Below are 17,714 nucleotides of genomic sequence, written 5' to 3'. Positions count from 1 at the left end.
GACGAAATTCCAGGCCTGGGCGGGGTACACCCTGGACAAGTCGCCAGGTCATCACAGGGCTGACGCAGAGACCATTATCAACAGATAGGTATAAAATAAGTGCTGCCGAGTGAGGTTTGTTTTGCGTGGCAACACTTGTTTGAAATTACGAACTTAAAAATAAACAAACAAACAAATAAATGAAAAATAAAAAAAGGTCTCTCCATTTTCTTATCCTATAAGCACTTTTTTAAATCAAATGTAATAAAAAATGCTACTGATTTTGTTGTTCTGCAAATAAGTCAACCAACCATCGAACCATTAGAGATAAAACTCAAACTCTCCAGTTGCTCTTCTAAACTGCGCTGAAGTGTGAAAATGATAGCGTGTCATTGCCGAGCCCAAATCAGGAATGAGGTTCCAGTTTCAGATCTGATCTGATCTTTAATACGGGCAAAAACGATGAAATGAAGTGCGAAGAGGATCAGAGAGTATAAAATCCTTCTTTCGATATAATTTTGGATAAAATGTTAATCCATCATGTCCTTTGCAACACACCATCGCTTCTGTACTGAAACTCAAACACGTGATGTGTTTTACAGAGAACGCGCAGGCTGCTGTGAGAGCGGGGGGGGGAGGGTATATATGGAGGAGACTGGCGTTCCTGCTGTCAGTCTGGATTAGAGGGATTATAAACAAGGAGGAACGACTCTCACAAAGCCAGTAGTGCACGATTGAAAACCACAATGCAAAAAAAAAAAAAAGGAAGACACCTGAGCACATTTAACCGGATACTAAAATCCCTACACTGACCGTCAGTTAAGCCAGTATCTCACTCGGCTGCGACAGCTCGCGACCGTCATTCGCGAGAGAGTTTCAAAAGCGTCTTGAAACATTCGCGGGGCTTCTCAATTTCCTCGCTGAAATTTTGAACATGTTCAAAAAATTTGTGCGACAAAATTTCTCTCAAAATGGCCGCAAATGCGTCGCTGGTGTCGCAAAGCTGTCGCGAACCCTTCTCAAGTCAGTTTCCGTGAGGCTTTCTCTACTCCCCTGCCTGCCGAGGGAAAGCCGGGCTGCGACAGCCTGCGACTAGTTGGAGACACAATTACGGTAAAATATGCGAATATCAATTCAGTGTGATTCCAAGTGAAAATTGTTGCTAATTCGCATATTTTAACGCAACTGTGTCTCCAACTAGTCGCGGGCTGTTGCAGCCCAGTGAGATACTACCCTTACAGAAAGTGTTGTCACTTATCTATAAAATCACTGCCAGAATTATTCTCTCATCAGGCTGATTGTGTTCACCTGTATCATGTCTTGTCCTGGATGTCTGATTTCATGCATCAGTTCCTAAGTTGGGGATCAACGTCTTTTTCCATGCACTGCTAATTTCCAGACTGATTTTTTTCCCAGGGCGGCACAGTGGTGTAGTGGTTAGTGCTGTCGCCTCACAGCAAGAAGGTCCGGGTTCGAGCCCCGTGGCCGGCGGGGGCCTTTCTGTGTGGAGTTTGCATGTTCTCCCCGTGTCCGCGTGGGTTTCCTCCGGGTGCTCCGGTTTCCCCCACAGTCCAAAGACATGCAGGTTAGGTTAACTGGTGACTCTAAATTGACCGTAGGTGTGAATGTGAATGGTTGTCTGTGTCTGTGTGTCAGCCCTGTGATGACCTGGCGACTTGTCCAGGGTGTACCCCGCCTTTCGCCCGTAGTCAGCTGGGATAGGCTCCAGCTTGCCTGCGACCCTGTAGAACAGGATAAAGCGGCTAGAGATAATGAGATGAGATTTTTTCCCAATGACTATTGATCATCCATAATTTTCAAATGGAGCCTAAATACTAGCTGCATTAACAGGAAAACCCAAAAGATGGCGCTATAGAATGTCAGCGGCGTGGAGGAGATCACTTCTATCTACAGGATCTGTCCCTCCTTCTCCTCCTCCTCCATGTGGCCTCCCAAAGCTGTTACGCCAGAAGGGCAGTCCGATGGACAACGCAAAACAGCTAGCAAACAAATTCCTCAATTAAACGCAATTTTTGACAATTGATGATACTGAATAAATAACCCATCAATCAGTAATGGATATATCCATGTTTTATGACGTTATCAGTCTCCCACGAATATGAATCCTATGTCGTATGGTTTTAAATCCTTTGATCACACTTCCTGCTAACGAAACTTACAAATAAAACAGCAGATAAAAGTTGACGGAAGAAACAACGCAAAAGCAGCTGCTTTCATCTCTACTGGTATCACATCACCTTTATCGATTAGCCAAACAGCAGAGTGTGATTTCTCACAACGATTTTGTAGGCGCTCGTCCAGAAATTTTCATCATCGAGAAAATTAACAGTTATTTCATGAACTGGAGTCGTACATGAGCTGATAGCTATTATCCATGTATGACGAGATTGAGTGGATTTTGAGAAAGAGCTTTTTTTTTTGCACATTTCAATAAATAAAAACTTTATACAAAATGCCTGAGAAAATCATTTCCGCTTAGAACGTAAACAAACCAGTGAAATGACAGGAGCAATTTGTGAAAAATGCGCTATTCTTGGAAAAAAAAAAAGATACTTATCAAAAATACTTTCATTCCATATCTTGGGGTTTTGTTTTCAAGTCGAGTTTTTATTTCGCCCTCGGTTGTTTAATCAACACGTGCCGCCATTTTGTTTTTCCTCTACTCACGGTATATGAGCTAATAGCCTAGTCGTAGAGTAGCCAATCAGACCGCATGATTGATCATATCCAATGAAAGTGGATAGAATAAATAATTGTTGTACGAATGCAAAAGCAAAATGGTCATACACGTCCCAGATCACCTCCGACAATGGTTTAGCGTGTCTCCGAGACACGCTGTCCCACGTACGCACCCGTACTTGGCGTCATTCGCTTACGATCGCCTCACCTGAAGCCTAGGTCACAACCGGACATACGATTTTTTGGCCGTGCGATTTTTGGCGTTTCCCAAATCGCTGGGGTTTTTTTGTTCGTGGAGAAAGACACACGTTGGCTGTAAGTTTGTCTTGCAACCTGAAAAAAACGTAAGCGCCCGTAGAGTTTGTTTGACATGACAAAAAACCTCTGCGGCCGGTCTGCGGCTCGAAAATCAGCACGTTACACGCGCGCCCTCCGTGCGTTTCACGCACACCCTCAGTGCGTTTCTTGCGTTTTTTGCACGTCGACCTGCCGTAGGAGCACATACGGCCGGTTGTGACCTAGGCTTAACGCAAGGTATGAAAGAAATCATGTTCTATTTGAGTACTTTTGTGAAAAAGTAAAGCTCGCATAATTATTAGTCGTACTCTTTTGGCCTGATTATACTGAAAGAATTTGGTTGAAATAAACAAACATCAAGTAAGAGTTAAATCACCAGGCACTTCATTAACATACGACTATATTTAGATTCTTGGTACTCTCATACCCTGACCTACTTGCACTAGCATGAGGAAATGTGCATTAATTTAAAATTAAATGGTTATAGATGACAAATTGGAAGACAGAGAAGATATTGGCGCCCCATATAACGCTTCTGGTTTGTAATGCTGTTTGTCTGCACTGCCCCCCCCTCGATCTCTCACAAGCAGAATGACCCAGTTTATATCATCCATGTGGAAAAAATAAATAAATAAATAGCAGTGCTAGAGGCTTACACTTTCACCTGGGGGTGTGAGAGAGCAGAGACGACACTGTGACTCGACAGTTTACAACCGATTATAATCACGTCTGCAGAAGACGATTCAATACCACCATGACATTTTTAAATAAAAGTAAAGAGCGAAGGCTATGCTCAAGATATTTATTACATCAACTCGATTTTTTTTTTTTTTTTAAATCGACTGAAAGTAGACAAGATCAGACTCCGTTCTCGTCTGTCACATGGTCTTGCTCCTGAATGTTTACTTGAACTCGATCTCACAGGTCTCCTGGCTCTCATCTCTTCACTCGAATACTGGACTGGCACAGTCACAGGTGTTGCCTCAAGGGGAAATGGCGAAAGGAAGTCAACAAGGGCGTGTTAGAAAACAGCACTGGAAAGGAAAGCAGGGCAAAGATTAAAGTACCATGACTTGATCTTCAGAATTATGACTACTGACGCTGAAGTACAATACATGTACCAAAAGATAAATAAGGAAAAGGTGAAAGGTCAGTACATACTTCAAGTCCACAGCTTTCAAGTCTAAACACCAAAAAGACCAAAAAACATCTCGGATCTATTTGAGCATTAGAAAGCTCTCTGATCACAAAGGACGAGTCAGCTAACAATGCCTCGAGTCAGGACTAAACATGGTCACATTAATTTAGATTCTATGTTGTCCAAAGTTCAAACCAACTGAGAAAAGATCTTAGATTTGGCCATCCTTAAGTACCTGGAGCTAGACTCAAACATGGTGGCTTTGGTTTAGCTTTTCTGTTGCCCAAAGCTGGAAACAATCACCAGCTCTCAGAATTGGCCATCATTAAAGTACCTAAAGCTACACCTATGGATACTGGCTCTACTTCAATGCTGCCCAAAGCTGGAACCAACTGTTAGAAGATCTCAGACTTGGCCTTCTTCAAGTACCTAGAATCAACCATGGTGGCTCTGGTTTCATTTTTATGCTACTCAATGATGGAGCCAGCTATGAGAAGATCTCAGATTTGGGCACCTACAAGTCCTTAGATCTAGAACCAAGCACAAGGGCTTTCTATTAGCTTCTATGTTTCCCAAAGCTGGAACCAACTGACAGATGATCTCAGATTTGGCAACTTTAAAGTAGCTGGAGTTTGAACCAACCAAGTGGCTCTGGTTTAGCGTTTATGTTGCCCAAAGCTGGAGGCAGCAATTGCCCCTTTTCCACCAAAGCAGTTCCAGGGCCAGTGCTTAGTTTGGAACCGGGTTTTCTGTTTCCACTGACAAAGAACTGGCTCTGGGGCCAGAAAAACCGGTTCCAGGCTAGCACCAACTCTCTGCTGGGCCAGAGGAAAGAACCGCTTACGTCAGCGGGGGGGGCGGAGTTGTTAAGACCGACAACAATAACAAGACCGCGAAAGATCGCCATTTTTAAGCGACGAGAAGCAGTAGCTGTACAAACGCGAAGTCATCAATTATTATTATTGTTGCTGCTGCTTCTTCCGCGTTGTTTTTGCTTCGATATTCGCGCCAAGGTTTATGCAAACGTAGCGACGTAACTGACATATACAGCGACATAATGATGTATACAACGACGTAACTGACGTATACAGCGACGTAATGACGTGTCTTCTCTTAGCACCGCGAGCGATGGAAAAGCAAGCTGGTTCTCAGCTGGCTCGCAAGTTGAACGAGTTGTGAACCAGCACCAGCACTGGCCCCGAACCAGCCCTGGAACTGATTTGGTGGAAAAGGGGTAAATGAGAACATCTCAGATTTTGGTAATCCTTAAGTACCTGGAGCTAGACTCAAACATGGTGGCTTTGGTTTAGCTTTTTTGCTGCCCAAAGCTGGAAACAACCACCAGATCTCAGAATTAGCGATCATTAAAAATACCTAAAGCTACACCTATGGATACTGGCTCTACTTCAATGCTGCCCAAAGCTGGAACCAACTGTTAGATCTCACATTTAGCCATATTTAAAAGTACCTCAAGGTAGAACTATGGATCATGGCTCCGTTTTAGTTTCTATGCTAACCAAAGCTGGAACCAACAACTAGAAGATTGGATTTGGCTATCTATCTTCGAGTCCCTCGATCTAGAATCAAGCATGAGGGCTTTGTATTAGCTTCCATGTTTCCCAAAGCTGGAACCAACTGTGAGATGATCTCAGATTTGGCCTTCTTTAACTACCGAGATGGAGAACCAAGAGCATGGTGGCTCTGGTTTCATTTCCATGCTACCCAAAGATGGATCCAGCTATGAGAAGATCTCAGATTTGGGCATCTACAAGTTCCTGGATCTAAAACCAAGCATGAGGGCTTTGGTTTAGCTTCCCTGTTGCCCAAAGCTGGAACCAACTTCCAGATATCAGAACTAGCCTTCTTTAAAAGTACCCGAAACTAAAACTATGGATAGCGGCTCTAATTAAACTTCCAGCTTTGGGCAGCACTGAACCAACTGTGACAAGATCTCAGATTTGACCATCTTTGAGTACCTAGAGGTAGAATCAACCATGGTGGCTCTGGTTTCATTTCTGTGCTACTCACCAATGGAGCCAGCTATGAGAAGATCTCAGATTTGGGCATCTACAAGTCCTTAGATCTAGAACCAAGCACGAGGGCTTTGTATTAGCTTCTATGTTTCCCAAAGCTGGAACCAACAGACAGAAGATCTCAGATTTGGCAACTTTAAAGTAGCTGGAGTTTGAACCAACCAAGTGGCTCTGGTTTAGCCTTTCTGTCAGTGGTGGCTGGTAGTCTTTCAAATGGGGAGGCTGGTCGGTTACAATATTTCCAGATTTTAAAAGAAAAAAGAAAAAAAACATCAATTTTGCCCATACTCTTGCCTCTGATCTGGCTGATTGTTGGCAGGGTCACAAACTGTGAAATAACAGGTTCTTTTGGCCCATTAGCCTACTGTCCAATATACATGATGGTGGTGTTGGGGGGGAGGGGTATATTTTAACATTTTATATTTTAAAATTGTGGCATATTGTTTAAAAATTGATCATTATTGAAAGCAGCTCTTTGTCAGGAACCTCAGCAGTAACAGCAGAGTGTTCTGGAATAGGCACAAGCACTGACCTTGGGGAGCCAAACATAGAGCTGGGTGCCACACATTTCATTCAATGACACTTTCCCTATATTTTACTTATTTTGACTGAGAAATGTTTTATTGACAATTTTGATAACCCTTCACTTTTAATCCAGGTCTGTAGTGTGAAATGTTCTCGGCTGTGTTTTTGTTTAAAAATGTTTTCCAAATTGTAGCTGTGTTTAATTCATATCCAGAAAAATATATATTCCATTATAATATACTCAGCATAAACATTTTAAATAGATTCTATATTTTTGGTCCATCCATGACATATTACTAAAAAGTAGCCTATTTACTGTTGTTGATGTGGGTCACTTGCTATTAGCCAATTCACTTTCTCGTACCAGGAGAGCTGAAAGGAACGAGTATTATTCCCGACCTTTTTCACCAAGTCAATTTGAGGCGTTGGTCTACCCTGCTCTTTAATTTTAATTTTTTCCTCGAAAGGAAGACTGGCAAATGGCTTCGCCAAAATTAAATCAGCAATGCTTGGCATCCGTGCGCAGCTTTCTTGCTAGCTGACTAGCCCCCTCAAGTTCAAGTTCAGTCACTCAAACAAAATTTCTGGAACTAAGATAGCAAACTTGACAACACTATATTTACACTTTATTTACAATGAAAATATATACAAACTAAAAAAGCTGGTAGAAACCGTATGTAATGAATGAAATCGAAATGTAAGCTGATCTCTTACAATACACCACAGCACTTGCGAATCCGCATGGGACTGAACTGAGATTCACCGCTGCCTGTCTATATTTGAAACGAGCTGTCAAAGAAAATATCCGGCCGCTTTCACCAATCACCAGTCTCCTCGCGGAAACTGCCATGTCCCTCCCACTGTGAGGCTCGGAGTCCGTAGGCGGGCATTTTCGCAGTATTTGTCCAATAACCGTCTTGCATTTTGAGATTGAAAAGCGTATCGCTCCCAAATGCCACTGAAGTTCACTGAGGCTGGGAGTCCGTGGGACTCCGTGGGCGGGCGTTTTCGCAGTATTTGTCCAGTAATCGTCTTGCATTTTGATACTGAAAAGCGCAGAGCTCCCAAATTCCATTGAAGTCCACTGAGGCTGGGCTGCATCGCGCTGTCACGAGGGGGAAAAACTCACGCACACATTAGGCGAACTGGGGAAAGTTATAACGGAATGATTTCGCACTGTAGTTGGGTTGAGCACATATATTTCTATGATTCTGGATCTGAAATAGCAATGTTATAAGGTCGGCTATAACATAAGCCTAGCGCAATTCATCCTACAGGATGTTCGTCATTTTTAGAGGAGGCTGAGCCTCCCTCGTTGTCTTAGAGCAATCGCCCGTGCTTTCTGTTGCCCAAAGCTGGAGGCAGCAATGAGAACATCTCTGACTTTGGCCAGCTTTACGTATGTAGAGTTCAAGCCAAGTATGAGAGCTTTAATTTAGCTTCTCTGTTGGAACCAATGGTCAGAAGATCTCAGATTATATTGTATATATGAAAAACTATTTGAAAACAGTTTCTGATGTTGCTTTTATTTGATTTATTCATTACATCACCTGGACCCACTACAAAGAACACGTGTGAAAAACAGTCTCCGGTCACGGATCTGAACCTCACTCCCTGTGATGCAGGTCCAAACTGAATCCAGTGTGGCAAACAGTGCGATTTGCTGTTCGGAGCAGATAAAGCAACGCAGCTTGAAAAGTTTCCAAGTATGAACACAATACCCGCCATTGTTCATCAAACTGGCCATAATCTCCACAAAGCTCAAATAAAACACTGAGAGGAACAAAACAAAAACAGTGTCAGGAAAAAGAAACAAATGAGAAACAGGCATCTGGAGAAACCTGTGGTTCCACACACACCTGAACAATGAGGCTCTTCATGCAGCCAGGCTGTTGTGTATTTATATATTAAACTTTTTTTTTTTTTCAGGCCCAAACAGAGACCAGAGTCAAAAGCAGAATTCAGCACTGGGGTCAAAGGTCAGACGTAGGAGTCCCTTTTAAAACCCAGAACCTTCATCTTGTACTGAAGAGTCTTTGTGTCTCAGTGAGATTCTCAACCGACACTCAGGTGAAGCTTTCGGTTCGTAAACAGGCGTCCTGCTTCAAGCTTGCACAGCGCTGCTGAGTTCTGGATCCTGATTGGTCAGGAGGTGTTGATTAATGTTCTAGAGCAGCTCGGACAGTAACGCAGCTCCAAATTACAGGTCGATATTGATATTAATGCACTTGTTCTAATGTGTTTTTGTTTCTATGGTAACAGCTCAATCACAGAGACTGATTAAAAGAAATGTTTATTAAAGTGACACAAATCGATGTGCTGGTTCGGGAATCATTTAATCCACTCCCCTTTCTGAACTGTTTGAGCCGATACACATCCCCATAGCTGCATAGGCTTAGCTAGCGAGCCGTGATTTACACGCCCAATTCTCAAAAAACATTGCCATACATCCCCAAAAATGGCCTATAAATTTTATACTAACCCATGCTAACCAAAATTTTGCAAAATAATTCTGCGCATTTCTGTCGATGGTCAGCGGTTTCCTGGAGTATGCCTGGCACGCACGCTTTCCATATATGGAAGTTAAATCAAGAAAATCAAGTTTACAACCAAAAATGTAGCGTTCTTATTGGTCAGACTCCGAAACGAGGCTTGAATGGAAGCCAAATGCTACGAGTTTTGAGAGCTTCTCTGGCGAAGCTCAGCAGGTTTAGAATGAGTCGGTCATGTATTTAGATAAATATCTTCGTGAGTTTATCATACAGGCATGATAAACATATTGATAAAATTTATACTTTACACTTTATGTGCCCGCTGCCAAATATTACAGTTTTTAAAATTACCTAAATTAGAAGAAACATAAAACTTGTCCCCTTCGTCAGTCACACCGGACTCGGCGTGCTGAGAGCCCGCTTCCGCATTTATAAAACACTGTTCCCATGGTAACAGCACGATAAAATCACTTTCACTCTTTCAATTGGTTTCTCTTTCGCCAAGATTTACAGTATCTTAAATAGTACTTTCATAAACTACCATTATTGAATTTTTTGTATTGTTTACAGTATTTACATTAAGTAACTACAGGAAGATTTCCTTTCATTTGTAACTTAATTTCACTTATTTTTAACTCCCGTTTATTGCACTTAACAAATCAAAATGATTCCTAACATTGTGATGTAACATTATGTATATTTCGTAAAAATCAAAACACGTTAAAAGGTATCTATTATTTTCAGTCGTATATAGTTCATAATATTAATCTTCAGAGTCGGCTGAACCTCGTTATCTTTGTTGTTTATAGTAAAGATGTATCCTGTGTAATCGGACTCGATTGCAGCAATTTGTATTTTGTTTTTTGTCTCAACTCCACTCAAAATTGTAATTTAAAGGATAAGGCAACTTTTGTACAGTGTGTGTAATAGGAGAAAAACATAGGTAATCAATTCCGTTAATTATTTCCATTATATATCGAACATGAAAAAATATTTTTAACTTTGAAATCATGAATTGACAAAGCCGAAGTTGGAGGAGTCAGCCATTTTGAGATTGTGGGCAACTATAAACCAATCAGAATCTTTCGTTAATGCGCCTCCCTCTGATCTGTGATGTCACTGGGCCCATGAAAAGAGTGTTTACAGACAGATCACTGTGATGACAGTAAGGAGTCCCGGCGGGTGGCTTGTATTCAATTCGTTTATATCCCGACCTTGTCAGCTGTCAGATTTATGTTCATGGACCCGGTAAGCTGGTAAATAATATTTATTTATTTTTTTCTTTACCAAATTCTAACAGAAAACGAGAGCACCCGAAAGGGAAAACCGAGCCGAGCCGCTTCACGCATGCGCAGTAGGCTTGGTAGGACAAATCCAAATAGGAGTCATTCAGGATTCAGCCATGTTTTTGCTCCGTGTTTTTACTCGACCAAAGTTATACAGTATTATGAGCTTTAAGTTGCATAAATAAAACCATTTGGTGAAACTTTGAAGAAGCGATTGTACTGGTTTTTTACCTTATTACCATGAAGCACTGAAGAGTTCTTTTCAGTGGTGGGCCGCATGACGTCACGCAGTAGATCAATATGGCGGAACGCATCTTCGCTGAGCTCAGCGCAAGCCCATATTATTAAAAGTTAAAAGATACTGTTATGCGGTCTGTTCTTTCTCTATAAATTCCATGATCGATTACTTTATATATTTATCTATTTGTGGTGATTTTGTACAAAAGTTGCCTTATCCTTTAAGGTTTCTGCTTTTATTGCAGGAATTTGTAGAAGATTTTATTGATAATTACAGTGATTTGTAAAGTTCTGGTCAATGAATAAGAAACTAAATTTAAACAGTGCTTCATTTCTTTTTAAGGCTCAATTTCAGCTCCAGAAGTCACCAGATCGCACCAAAAAAAAAAAAGATGAAGAAAGTCACGTGTGGGTCAGAGGTCACGGCCGCAGAGCCACAGCAAACATGGTGGATCGCCCAGATTGAATGAAGGCTCCTAAATTGAGACCCATGTGGTTTGGACCACGGCAGACAAGCGGAGTAACTACTGCTGGCCAGATTTCCCGATGGAGGGCTGAAAAGGTTAAAACAAAAATGAAGCACCTTATGCCAACTTATGCTGCTGGACAGGTGAGTGACAAGCAATGACCGCTTACAAAAATAACGCTAACTGGTATCTTTACTTAAAATCAACTTTTATACAGGTTACAACTGAAATATTCCAAATCCAAAACATCCCTGTGAGCTTGAAGGCTCCTGAGCGTTCGCTTCTGTGTCGGAGGCCGCCGGTTCCGCCATGTTTGTTGCGATCTCGCTCGTCATAACGAGGATAAACTTCGGCCGTTTCCGTACCCAAGTGTAAACGTTAGCGTGAGGCGTTTTTCCAGCTCGTTCTCCTTCACAGGCACAAGGCAATACAGCATGTGATTCAAGTACCTATTCAGGGCTATTCTAGCTCCACAGGGTACTATTCTTTTTTTTTTTTTTTAAATACATCGACCTGTGTCACTTTAAGCATTTCTGGAAGGAGTCTTTGTAACCTTCAGGTGTAAATTTCCCCAACATCTTCAGGACGGCGTCGTTTACGCTTTGTCTGTAAAATGACAAACTGCAAACTATTTTCCCCCCTTATGGGAAAGGGCTGGTGAGGGAACATCCATTTATAGCTGTTATAACACAAGTGATTAACTAACTTGGTTCATAGATGTTCCTTTACATTAAGTACAACTATAAAAATAAATACCAGTAAGCACCGGTAATGGTACTTGAGAACCAAAAATAAGCCGGAGTTTTTTGGTTTTCAATAGCAAGAGCAAAAATTAGCCATGCTCTCAGGATGGGACGGACACACTCAGCTGGTCCACAATAACATGAACCAATTATGGGCAGCTGTGGGATCAGGTATGCAGAAGATGGCGAATAGCGCTTCCCCTCCCTCCGTGATGGCACTTGAGGAGCAGTTTGTCGAAGATGAGGTTCATGTATTTCAGGAGGAAGCAGATGCTAGTTTTGATGCTCCCTGATCGGCAACCGTCATGTGACGGGAAAAACTTACCGTCGTCGTAATGTCCAAGTCCAAATGTTCATTTACACACAAATCTATTAAAAGTTCAAGATGTTCGATTTGATTTTTGTACTTCCGTTCAGGACAATCAAAAGATTTTTTTAGATTGGGGGAAAATCAATTTCGCACAAAGCCAATCTTATCACGTCCACACGGCTGCAGAGACACAAACGCGTGTCCCAGAATAGCTTTCCAGGTCAACTTGGAAACTCGACGGACAAAACTTTCAGCTCTGACCTGCCCCGATTATTATTTTTCCCCCCAGACTGTATTAACACCCCATGGATCTTGCTTCACAGGAGAAGAGATGTGTTGCAGTGTGAAACAGCTGAGGTGTGCGAGTTATTAGTCTGAACGTTTGCGCCCAAGGGGAACATCAGGCAGCTGAATGCGGATATTCTACCTGCAATGCCAATCAATTATTGACAGCGCTAATGTAATCTTGCCAACCCCCCCCACACCTACCAAAAAAAAAAAAAAAGGCAACACAATTCCAAGCTGATGCGATTTCAGTCCCAGCGATCTTTGATCCAGGTTCCTCGGGTGTTGAAAGTCCTGATGTTCTGAGCGCTGACCCTTCTTCATTGTTCCGGTGAACAGGAAACGACTCAACTTCCTCTCACACACGAGAACAAAACACTCACCGTGTTTTCTAGTTTGAGGTTTTGAAAACCTTTTCAAGCCAGAAACTCCTTTGTTTCGAAGGCTCGTTACTATTTACTCGAGTCATGGAGTTTTTAAATGACTGAAATATCTCCTGATTAGGTTCTTCGAGAACCACTGGCCTAGATCAAGTGTTCTCTTCAAGGAACCTAAACACTGGACAGTAAAACCTTTGACTGAAACTGAACATTTTATTGACAGGACTACAAATCTCCATTCATCATGCATGAGTTGCAGTTTGTCTATAAAGCTGCTGATTACACGAGACAGGAAGCTGCTACAAGACGTGACTCAGCACAGAAAGGGCATTTCCTGTTTGCAAAGATTTTTTTTTTTTTTTAAAACACGAAGATCATTAAAGAAATCTGTATTAAACAACTCGGGCTGTTCTTTGGAGAAACAAAGCGTAACCTTTGTACAAAACTTGACAAACACACAAACGTCTCCTTCTTACAGCTTGATATAATAAGGCCGAATCCCATTTCACCCCTTGGACCAACCCCTTGGCCCTTCCCCTCCATTTTGCGCGTTCACGTGAAGGGGTAGGGGTATCCCAATCCCAGTTAACGTGGAGGGGTAGGGGAAGGGGGAGGGCTTCTGTACCCTTCCAAACGGAGATTTTCCTGGAGCAGACTCCGAACGAAGGGGTTTGAGTGATTTCCCACAATGCCATGCGGATTTCATAAAGATGGCGGTTCCCGCGGCGAAAGATTGTCATAAATGTATTTTCTCCATTATTTACGTGTTTTAAGTTGTTATCCAGAGGAAACACGCCGCTTGATTCGCTTTCGAGCTGAGAATGAGCAGCGATTTCTGAAATCCAAGCTGCTGCTAAAAAGCTTTGGGAGTGAGTATTGTTTTCGGTTGCTTTACTGCGTACGTTTCTGTTATTCTCGCTTTTATTGTTTACATGAGTGTTCTGACACCTCATTCTGTCGGATGTGGTGCACGAAGCGCCAAAGATATCCCATTCAGTGGTGTTAGTTAACAAATCACACCCTGCCAGCAGAGATTTCTGGCTCTGACTGTAGCGGCTGGTCGCAGCCAATGACGCATTTGGTTGCGTTTTGCTAACGTAAACGCTGACGGAGGTACGCGATGACGTATGCGATCGTTGAAGGGCTATCCCAATACGTAAGGGTTGAATTTCAAGCCCTATCCCTTGTAGCTCAGTTTCAAGGGGAAGGGCCAAGGGGAAGGCGGAGGGGAAGGGGGAGGGGTAGAAATTAGAATTGGGATTGGGCCTAAGAGTCTGAGTCTGGACAATACTTCGGAGACCAAGAATGTAAGTTCTTTGATCTAATCTCGGGATAATGTAGCATGAAAAAGTATTTTCTGTAAACATGGAATAAAAAGTGGAATATACTATAACTGAAGACTTTTACACAACACATGATGCGTATGAAGTCATTTAAGGTTAGTGTTTGCAAAATCATGCTTGGACCCCCCAGATCGCTCCTTACAGGTCTGTTGACATTTATTGCTTGTGTTGTGTTTCACTATGGATTTTTACTGCAGTGGTTCAATTAAAAGTCATTTAAAAGCCGAGGTGCTCGGGGTCTCGGCGCCAGAGGAGAAATAGCGGCATCGTACCATCGCCATGACCGTTTTGAACATTATCTTCTGCTTATTTGCGTGTGTATCAAAACACTCGGATTTCGCGAAAGGGCTTTAATTTACGTGTACGTAGTTGTGCAAAAACTTTGGCATTATCTCGTCAGGTATAATAAACATTTAAACTTAAAATCAAGCTCACATTCTCTTCCTCTTTATCTCCAATCGGGAGAGGCAGAAACACACTTTCACTGAAGTGCATGTTTTCCTGAGATAAAACACTAGTGTAGTGAAAAAATTCAATTCATCACCCGGCACCTAACATACAGTCAGTCAGTGAGAGAGAGAGAGAGAGAGAGAGAGAGAGAGAGCGATTGAACCTGGATGACTTGCTGATCATTTCCCACAGCAGAGAGAACGGATCTCGTCCTGAACCAATGATGTTCTGGAATACGTTTGGAGTCTCTAGGAGTTACATCACTCTGTTACATAACTCCTCACTTTCTGTTTCCTTTAAACACCTCTCACAACCGAGCGACGTTCTAAAACACACTTCATATAAAATCAACACACCCACACTGTATGTGGAAAGATCTCTCTCTCTCTCACACACACACACACCACGATGTTTGATCAGATCAGCGCGTGACCGTGTTTATGACACAAACATGCGCTATAGCGTTTTTCCTCATGTCTCTGTCTGGAAGTGCAGCGATAAAGACGGAGTAAACCTACTTACAGCTCAGCGTTTGAAGAGGTAGATTACTCAGCACTGAGCGACGGCAGCTCTCCAGACACACTTATTACATTCCACTCCGTTACATCGAGAGAGAGAGAGACTGGGGTGGGGGGTGGAGGAGAGACAAGTGTCCCATACAGATCCGTCGTTAGAACGATGGCAGATGCGTCCACGTGCTTCCCGAAAAAAAGAGGAGGAGATACATCTTGCAGATAAACTTTGATGCAAACACACACGAGAGGCTATGCTGTCGCACTTGAGCATGCACACACACCGGCCTTGAGAATCCTAGCAGGTCCATAAAGATAGATTCGTGCAGGTGCACACGCGTGCGAATCTGTCTCTCTGACAACACGACACAATCCAATACTGCAACACACACGCCCGCACACACACACACACACCCCTCCCTTGAACATGTGCGCGCGCGCACACACACACACACACACACACACTTGCAACTGCAGCAATGCAGCCCTCACTCACTCACACTCTCAAAGTTGCAGTTGGGACATTCTGCACCACACCAAAAAGTAAGATCTGATAAACAATGTTACGGATCTGACAGCAGAACGAATTTCAGGAAGAAAGAGAATTTAATTGTACAAACATTATTTCAAATTTGCATATTATTTGCATATTTCTTCCATTTTTACATGCTTAAAAAATATAAATAAATAAAAACCTTTCAGCTTCTGGATAAAATAAATATACCGGAAAAGACGGACATAATTTTCGCCATACTGTGTTTTTATGACGATGTGTTTGTCTTAATCTCCACAGTTACTTAGTTAATAATTAATTTCCAACACACTGAGGTTTTACGCCGTCATTCCGTTCTGTGAGACGTAGTGAGTGTATACAGTACACGAGAGCGTGTGTGGCATAAGTGTCTTATCGGGTCATCAAACCACAGCTGACTGCCGACATATCGCTCAGGGGAATGAGGGGGCGTGGCCAGTGTGGCATGTCATTAAGAAAAACCCCCACACCAAGTTGTTTTCACACACACACAAAGAAAGACAGATAGTAAGAAAAAGGAGTGAGTCAGAGAGAGAGAGAGTCAAAGAAAAACAGTAAGAAAAAGGAGCGAGTCAGAAAGAGAGATAGTCAAAGAGACAGATAGTAAGAAAAAGGAGCGAGTCAGAGAGAGAGATAGTCAAAGATAGACGGTAAGAAAAAGGAGTGAGTCAGAGAGCGAGCGTTGGAGAGATAGTCAAAGAAAGACAGTAAGAAAAAGGAGTGAGTCAGAGAGAGAGAGATGGAGATGGTGCTGCAGACATCGTTTTACACAGGGACACAGATGAAATCCTGGAAGAGCATGGAGGCCTACAACTTTTTATATGGCTGGGTTAAAGATCTGGGGATCAAGACACGACAAAATAGACAATGGTAGATGGCTCTAAGTGCAGGAAGGGTGTTTATTAGCAGGTGTTATATTTACAAAAGCAAAACAGAAAGCAGAGTCAAAGAAAGACAGATAGTATGAAAAAGGAGCAAGTCAGAGAGAGAGTCAAAGAAAAACAGATAGTAAGAAAAAGGAGAGAGAAAAAAATAATGGTTTCTGACCCTACAAATCAACAAACTGAACTGATGATGCATCCCGTGTTGGTGATTTTCTGCACGTTAGCGTGTGTTGGGAGACGGACGTGCATCAGTGACTCTCCTCCACAGACTCAACACTTCCTGAATCCTGAAATGAAAAATGGATGCTTCTCGTACATACTTTGCGATTTCGGTTTTATTTTGTTTTTAAACGATTGAACTTTGGTTCTCCACAAACTGAATTAAGAGCCGACATCCCTCCCCTCCGGTGCCCCTCCCCACTCCAGCTTGGACACTATATTGAGAATGGAACATGATCACGTGACAAACCTCCGGGTTGGGAGAAAATAAAACCTCGGAACCCAGTCCACCTGTGGGAACGTCACTGCTATCAGACCTCGAACTAATCCAATCTGAAAAGGCCTTAAAACCACGGAGTGGCAAAAAACAGAATGTAATTTTCTCACAGTAGAATGGAGGCAGTGAAGAAGAGAAAAAAATAAAAATAAATAAAAAACCCAGATGCTGCCGATCCGGATGGAAGTAAAGGTCACACGAGAGCTCGGGTAAAATAAGAAATAACCCCAGGATCTGGTATAAATTTACAGTCGAATCCTCCGGCAGAACTCAGCTGGTCTGAAAATTGAGTCAAATTTAAAGTTGAGGAAAAGCGTGAAGCTGGCGGACGTTAATCTGTCCTTCCTCGTGCCCTTCACCTTCAGCGTCTACACACTCGATAAAAATCTCATCAGCTACATAAGTAGTGCAGTGTATGAGCGTGTGATTATCAGTGTAGACTGCAGTTATGTAAAAACACCACCTTCTTCTCTCTCTCTCTCTCTCACACACACACACACACACACACAGGTTTATGTGGAGTGTGTGGTGGCAGGTCAGGGACAATAAGCAGATCCTGAGGCCACAGGAGCCTTAAAATCAGTGCCACAGTGACCCAATGAGCATCCAGAGCCTTATCTACACC

General features: G+C 42.5%; 1 protein-coding gene across 13 annotated transcripts in view; it reads right to left on the bottom strand.

Moving 5' to 3' along the window:
• Positions 1-17,714, bottom strand: part of tjp1a (tight junction protein 1a) — a 92,803-nt gene that overhangs the window by 57,463 nt on the left and 17,626 nt on the right. Inside the window, exon 1 of one of the 13 annotated variants that reach the window (XM_060911080.1) lies at positions 15,188-15,208. The exons of the other annotated variants lie outside the window; for them this stretch is intronic. The gene's annotated coding sequence lies outside the window, so the exon portion shown is untranslated. Of the gene's footprint in view, positions 1-15,187; positions 15,209-17,714 lie in introns of those variants that run through there. 13 annotated transcript variants of the gene reach the window in all.

The sequence above is a fragment of the Neoarius graeffei genome, chromosome 27 (assembly GCF_027579695.1).
Source record: "Neoarius graeffei isolate fNeoGra1 chromosome 27, fNeoGra1.pri, whole genome shotgun sequence".
NCBI lineage: Eukaryota > Metazoa > Chordata > Actinopteri > Siluriformes > Ariidae > Neoarius > Neoarius graeffei.
Note: the sequence above shows the minus strand (reverse complement) of the source record. Positions and strands in the feature narration are given on the sequence as shown.